Below are 7952 nucleotides of genomic sequence, written 5' to 3'. Positions count from 1 at the left end.
GACCTGTGTAATATACCTAGCCATGTGGATATGAACAGTTAACAACTGGATTAATTCTAACCCAAATTACTTGCGGAGTAGCTGATTAGCCTAACCACATCAAAGCAGATTATTGCAAGAAATGGAGTTAACTTTCCTGAGATCCTTAGTTTCACTCAGCCAGTCCTCAGATAAAGGTCCTGTTGATGTCAACGGGGACTAGCCTTGAATGAGGGCTATCGCTGACTCTTAGTTGTATTTATTTATTTATTTTCTTCTGGGTGGGAAGGTTAGCATTGCTGCTCATTGCGGGTAATTATAAGTGGATGTTTTTGTGATTAATAGATTTTAAAGTCAGAAGGGATCATTATATTTATCTAGTCTGAGTGCCTACATACAGTACAGACCATATAATTCCACTCCGTAATTCCTGCATGAATCCCAGTGACTTGTAGCTAAACTAGAGCATACCATTTAGAAAGACATCCACTCTTGATTTAAAGACTTCAAGTCAATAATCTACCATAGACCTTGATAAATTGTTCCAGCGGTTAATTACTCTCACTGTTAAAAATGTGCACCTTATTTCGAGTTTGAATTTGTCTAGTTTACAGCTGGTAGAACTTGTTTTGCCTCTACCTGGTAGATTAAAGACCCCTTTACTGTTTTCTGTCTATGTACATATTCAAAGACCATGATCAAGTCAGCTCTTAATCTTCTGTTCAATAAGATAAATAGATTGAGCTCCATAAATATCTGGCTGTGAGACAGGTTTTCCAATTCTTGACTTATTCCTGTAGCTCTTTTCTGAAGACTTTCCAATTTTTCAACATCCTTTTTGAAGTGTTGATGCCAGAATGGAACACAGTATCCAGTAATGATTTCACCAGTGTCATATATGGATGTAATATTACATCCCCACTCCTACTCAATATTTCCCTGCTTATACATCCAAGGATGACGTTAGCCCTCTGTGACTCCAAGGACCCTGTATTCACACCCTAAACACTATTGTAATAACCTTTGTACAAAACGTGTTCTATGAGGTATTATTTGAAAACTAATAACTCACTGATCATTAATATTCTTGTGTGATATGTGTGGATGGTGTGTGTTAAGAGTTATGGATATATGTTGGAATTATGACTAAAATGTATAAACCAGACATATCAGGGGGAGTTGGTGAACGGGTCTGCCTTAGACAAAGGAATGTGTATTTGATTCTCTGAACAGCCCTGTTTTCAGGCAGACAATGATGGCCCATTTTTTACATGTTAGGTAAACAAAGCTATTATGCTAACAAGTGGGGGAAGAAAAAGAGTATGGAGCTTCTTTCACCACCAAACTCTACATCACCTTCCTCACAGCTTGAATGAACTTTACTTTGATGGGTGACCACCGGAAGAATCCATTGCAAATGTTCACTGGTCTATAAAGACAGGGAGGCTGACCCTCAAGTGATAAGCAATCAAATCAACTGCTTGTATACAATATTACTGTATTATAAAAGAATATAGAGTAAGATATTTTCTGGAAGCTAATGACACACTGGGGGGTCAATACCATTGTGAAATGTATGTATTAAAGTATATGAGGAAATATGAGTACTTAATGATTTTATGCTTTAAAGTCTATGGCCAAACAGAGAGAAACAGTTTCCCTTCCAAACAAGAGACAAGGCAGCTATTTACTTGTCTCCTATGTTAATTAATTGTGGAGGATTCAAAACAACGGACGCACCATTTACATACAGGGGGATGGGAAGCCCACAGGAATGTGAAACAACATGAGGTCATCCTACCTCTGGAAGATATAAGCAAAGACAGAAGTGATCTTTGGCGTCCATCACTAGACAGACACAAGGGAAAGCTGAGAAAGATGGGTCCTTCAACCAAGCGGGGGTGGGGGAGAAGGACAAAAGACTCTGGGACCTAAATATAGGTGAGAAATCTGATTAGGTAGAGATCTTTCACCCAGGAAGGGAGGGGAAGCCAGCCCTTGTGCTTCTGTGGAAAATCCTGACTGAAAGTCAGCCAGGGCAGGAAAAAAAGGAAGACTGTCAGAGAAACCATCTTGAACAAAGCCTGAATCTTGCTCAATTAAGTTTTAGACGTTAGAGACGGGTTTTCACTTTTATTTGCTTGTCACCTTTTCTAACTTTACTCCTTTTACTTGGCATCACTTAACCTATGTCCTATGGTTAATAAATTTGTTTTGTTTTTTACTATCAACCAACTGAGAGCTGTGTTTAAATGGAACGGTGTACTTATCCAGGTTAAGTTAATAAGATGTGATGTGCTTTTTTGTCTTTAGAGGAACAAACACAACTTATTATTTCTCTGAACTGTCCAGGGAAGGGCTGGACATTGTAAAGTACACAGTTTTGGGGAAATTTGGGACTAGGAGTATGGTGGGGTCACCTTTTTGATTGCAGCCAAGGCTGGTGGAAGCCAGAGTGTAGACAGGCTGCTGGGGTGAGAGTTGCTGAACCAGGGCTGGCTGCATACACACAGACATTCAGGATGTGACATGCATGCTTGTAGACTGGTTAGGAGCATTCCAGGCTGGGAGTTACAGTAGCAAAGCATTTTGAGGCACCCAGGAATTTAAGGCAAGTGGTGATACAACCCTTTACCGTCTGGTCTGGTCTGGACTGCACCCACAACTCCGTAACACCTCTTAGGTATGTCATCACATGGGAGTTCATATTTAGTTGGCTATCCATCCTGATCTGTAAGTCCTTTTCAGAATCAATGCCTTCCAAGATACAGTCCACTAATCTGTCAATCTAATTTACATTCTTTATTCCTAGAAGAATGACCTTTCATTTGGTTGTATTAAAACTCATTACTCTTATCTTAGTAAGTGCATAGGTGACCTTCCTCACCATTATTTACCACTCTACCCATCATTGTGTCAAATCTATAAGCAAGGATATATTTATATTTATATTTTCCTCTGGATCACAATGGGTCCAGAAGTCACAACAGAAGGAAACATTATAAATTATGGAATAAATAAGATTTCAATATTTGTGCATCTGCTTTTTAATTTTTAAAAAAGGGTTTCAATTTTTTTAAGCAAACTACCCAAATGCCAGGACACACATTTTTTTTTTTTGGATAAAATAAGCACAGGACTCAGGCTGCCTCTCCCACGTCTCCTCGGCCTTTTGGGATTTGTAATATCAGAGATGTGTAGTGATTGCTGAGGAAATTGCTCTAAGTGATATTGGAGAAATTCCCCTTCATTTGAGTAATAAAGGTTGCATATGTTTTATGAGAATAGCACCCCTGCTGTACAGAGAGCTACTGTTATCCATCACTTTAAATCAAGAAATCATTTGACACGTTTATTTCCTGAACAGGAAGTGTTCTGTCAGATCAGTTGGAAGCCCTGAAATTTGTACATGTGAAGATGAAAGTAGAAAGAACGCACATTGCTGTTTTACTGGGCCAGTTCCATTTTCATAGGGCAGGCCACTCTACCAATGGGATGTTGAAGTGGTATCTCTTTCTTGCCTTTCAAACTATTTTTGAGTGGGTTGTACAGATAAGAAATATATTAAAATGGAGTGAGGGACCTTAGTATTTCAAAGGACTCTAGATCTGATAAATTATGTTATAAAAGTAGATCCAACGTATAGTTTTCAAATTTTACATAGTTTCAAAATATTTTTTGCTGATAAAAACATCTTTAAAGGGAGAAAGAGCTTCCATACTATTTTAATCAGGTCATTATACATTATAAAAAAAAAAAGTGTATACAAATCATATGTGAATTGTACATGGATAGATGGGCAAAAAACAATCCAAAAGTTTAAGAAAAGTCTTAAGCAGAGACCTATTTAGAATGGTCAATTGCACTTTATTTCACAATAAACATTATGTCTAGATTGCATCTATTTAATGGGCCTCAACCCATATTACTAATTGTGTGTGGAGTAAGGCTAACAAAATATTCCAAGGTTAGGCAGCTTTGGCGTCAATATTAGTAATATAAAAACTACACTGGAGATGTTTAAGCTTTGAATGCCAGCTGCATTTTTATTGGCCGTCTGCAACTTCAAAGGCTTTCCTGCTCTAAGGCTAGACAGGTACCATAGGCTGCCCTGGAATCTGCTTTTGCTGACTTATTGATTCTTAATGTGGCTTTTATTTATAAGCCTGTGGATTTGTTTTCGGTGTAAAATTGGCTTGTATTTTATTCACTTCAATTGAATGTTTATGACTTACATATTTATTACCAATATTAATAATTTGAGTTTTTGCTGTCTTTGTCTATATTAATTGTTTCAGCTATAAGTGAGATCCATCAGACTCTTGAAATTGTGTTTTGTTTTGTTTTAGTTTCCAATATAAAGCTGATCTGGTTACAAGCAGACTGCATAAAAAGCTTTGCCTAAACTGGATCACAGAAGTATCCCCCTCTCCCAATATTTGAACATTATTCTGAGGTTTCAAGCATTTGAGCCCAGACTTGGCATACACTTAAGTATGTACATAATTTTACACACGTGAGTAGCCCTACTGACATCAATGGAACTGCTCATATGAATGAAGTTACACATATGCTAAGCGTTTGCAGATTGGTTCCACGGTTTACAAATCTCCATCAAATTCTGAAATTACAGATGAAAGAAAGCCTGATGAGCTTTACCTTTAGTACCGCTGCTTTCTGCCATAGGATGTATATGGTTCCTCATGCCAAGTTACACACCAGTATGAAGCATTAGACTGAGGCTACTACAATTTTAACCACTTTGTTACTATGGATCATACCTAGTGGAGAGGACAACTCTCCTCATAATAAGGCCTGATGTGTCCTGGCCTTCCATGCATTTGAGTAGACATTCCATAAAAAGAATCTGCTAGAATCTGTGCGTTTTTAAGTAGCAGTAGTGGGGTCTAGGTGCAGCATTCACCTCAGTCCCTGCCAATCAGGAGATCTGATATCCTTTATTCCAAACAGTTGTAGAGTTAACTCTGAAATTATCTGCTTCATTTATGAAATGTCATGCATAGTGCTTGGCCAAAGAGCTGTAAAATAATGAAACATAGCAACATTTCAACTTATTCTGGCTAAGTTCTGATCTCAGTTACATCAGGATAAATCCAGAATAACCCCACTGAACTCTGAGTATGTGCTCTCGTAACTGAAATCAGAATCTGGCTCCTAAATTCTGCTGATGGTGGACTTGGGGAGAGGGGCAGGGAAGGGGAGAAAAATGTCTATCAGTTGATCACTAAATAGGGTGAACCCACTTCATTTTTAAATGGCCACTATCAAGAAACAGCATGCGGTGATCCAGACAAAACTAAGTCCCTGGCCATTACCATCAAGTAGCCTCCAGCTCCTGATTACGACAACCTTGGTATTAACCTGACTGGATGGGACACTGAGCAGGTGGCTGTCAAATACATGAGGAGTCATAAACAGTGCTGGAAGATATTTGAAAGATGTGGACACTTGTATAGCAGCTGCTGCTGCTGTGTTTCAGGCCCTTCAATGGTTTCTGTAGGGACATCATGACACCAAGCTTGCCCTGAAGCTGTGAATCTATAGAACCACAATTACACCAGCTGTGTTATAGGCACGTGAAACAGGGGCTGAGGAATGCTGGAGAACACTGGATTGACATTTTTGATTCTCATCATCTTTGTCAGCTGATTCATGTCACATGGCAGGACAAGTTCAGAAATGAGACTGTTCAAAGCCAAACCCAGCAATCGCCTCCATCATCACTGGTTCAGTTTCATCAGCTTTCTTGGTATGGGTATATTATAAGGGAAGACAGCAAATTCAGAAACGTGTGTATCAAGGAATGCTGCCACACAGCCAGCGATCACACGGTCACCAAAAGCTTTGGTGGAGTGGTAAGATTGCCAGCGATGGACATCAAAGGAAGATACAACCAGATCACATTAAGGACAGATCAATCCGAGTGGCACTTGATCTTCAAGGTGGCCACATCCCTTTGGGATTTGCCATGATGATGACTGTCATGATGAAAATCATCTATACTTATAAAATGTCCTCAGAAGGACATTTGATGCCAACATTTTACTGTTAAATTGACTTCAATGGGGCTCAGAATGGGCAAAGAACAATACAGGATCGGGGCTTATGGCCCCAATGGTGCACAGCTGCTTGTGGCACTGGGGCCTCAGCATGTAAGCTCTTTGTGGCAGAGACCAGCTTTTCCTCTGGGTTTGTTTTGGTTCAGCATCTAACCTCAATGGGACCCCGGATCTGGGGTGGGGCCTCTAGATCCTCTTCTAATGCAACTAGTAATAATGAGAGCATGAAAAGTAGGAAATAAATTAAAAATCTAGTTTACTTGGTTTTGCCTCACTTACTGAAACTAGTTATCTTCTGTTTATAGTTAGCTTCATTTTCTCATTCCTAAGCCTACAGTCCTGATCCAAAGCCCACTGCAGTCAATGAGAGGCTTCCCAGTGACTTCCTTGTTATATTTGGGTTTCCAGCACTATGAGAGAGTTTTAAATTTTACAAAAAGAAAAGGAGTACTTGTGGCACCTTAGCGACTAACAAATTTATTTGAGCATAAGCTTTCGTGAGCTACAGCTCAGTTCATAGGAAGTGAGCTGTAGCTCACGAAAGCTTATGCTCAAATAAATTTGTTAGTCTCTAAGGTGCCACAAGTACTCCTTTTTGCGAATACAGACTAACACGGCTGCTACTCTGCAACCTTAAATTTTACAGAAACTATTGTTATTAAAATAAAAAACAAAGACCCTGTGGCCCATTGAGCTCATTGTCTTAAGTATGTTTCAGTGGGAATACTTATGAATAAAATTACACATGTGCATAAGTATTTCCAGAATCAGGGCCCCGTTTATGAAAACATTTCTGTTTGTTAAATATTGTGTATTTTTAAAAAGCACATTTTTTGTTTAAACAGCAGGATCGTCTGTCTCCATTTCAGAGTATGAGCACTAATAAAGATACCCTCCCTAGACCATTTGGTATATTCAGTTAGAAATGAACATAGCCCTTGACAAACTAAGAGGGAGTTAACTTTTAGCTAATCCAACAGTTTGATTGCAGAAGTACAGAATACTTACCTGCTTATCAGAATATTTGCTATTCTTAAGTACCTACTTTTAAGATTTTGGAATTAAAATGTGTAGCGAAAGTTTACATGAATAGAGAGAACATCTCCACTTTTCACATAGGTAAATTTTTCTCGTCATAATTATGTTTTAGTGCTGTAGCTGGATTATAAAAGGCTGAACATCCTTTCAACCCCAAACCATTTTTAACATTCATTTTAAGCCATGTAAGGAAATTGACAAGCCTTCGGATAAAATCAGTCACAAATCAGTAAGTCAGCATGGCAGAGAGATTTCAGGGCAGTCTACCTGTCTAGGCATTAGAGCAGGAAAAGTCTTTGAAGTTCACAGACTGCCAATAAAAATGCAGCTGGCATTCAAAGTTTAAATGGCTCCAGCGTTTAGTTTTTACATTGCTAATGCTTAAGCCAAATTGACAAATCTTCAAATGTTCTCTTGCATACTGTGCCACTTCCACAGTAAATGTGCACTGCTTGTACGATTGACTCCCATCATCTTCCTTTCATTGCGACTAAAAACTCATTGTGAGGGCACGCAGATAATTCAGGGCTCCTGACAAATGTGAGAGCCTTGTGCAGTGGCTATGATGACAAGATCTTCCAGCAGTTCATGATTCCTGTCTGCCAGATACACAATCAGCTGAAGAATTCCAGAAGCTCTGTCTATCCTCAAGCTAGAGGATTAGCTCATCAAGGATGACATGGAGCACATGCTGACATCTCAGAAGTGGCAACCACTTGAAAAATGTTTTTGGAAGATAAACATATTGGTTATATAAAGTCCTTCCCCCGCCCTGGCTGCTACCAGACTGCTTTATTTCCTCAGCAACGCTGCGTGGTCCAGAGCAGGGGTTTTCAACCTTTTTCTTTCTGAGGC

Source organism: Chelonia mydas, chromosome 3 (assembly GCF_015237465.2).
Source record: "Chelonia mydas isolate rCheMyd1 chromosome 3, rCheMyd1.pri.v2, whole genome shotgun sequence".
In the NCBI taxonomy this organism is placed as follows: domain Eukaryota; kingdom Metazoa; phylum Chordata; order Testudines; family Cheloniidae; genus Chelonia; species Chelonia mydas.
The sequence above is the reverse complement of the archived record's forward strand: the minus strand, read 5'-3'. Positions refer to the sequence as shown.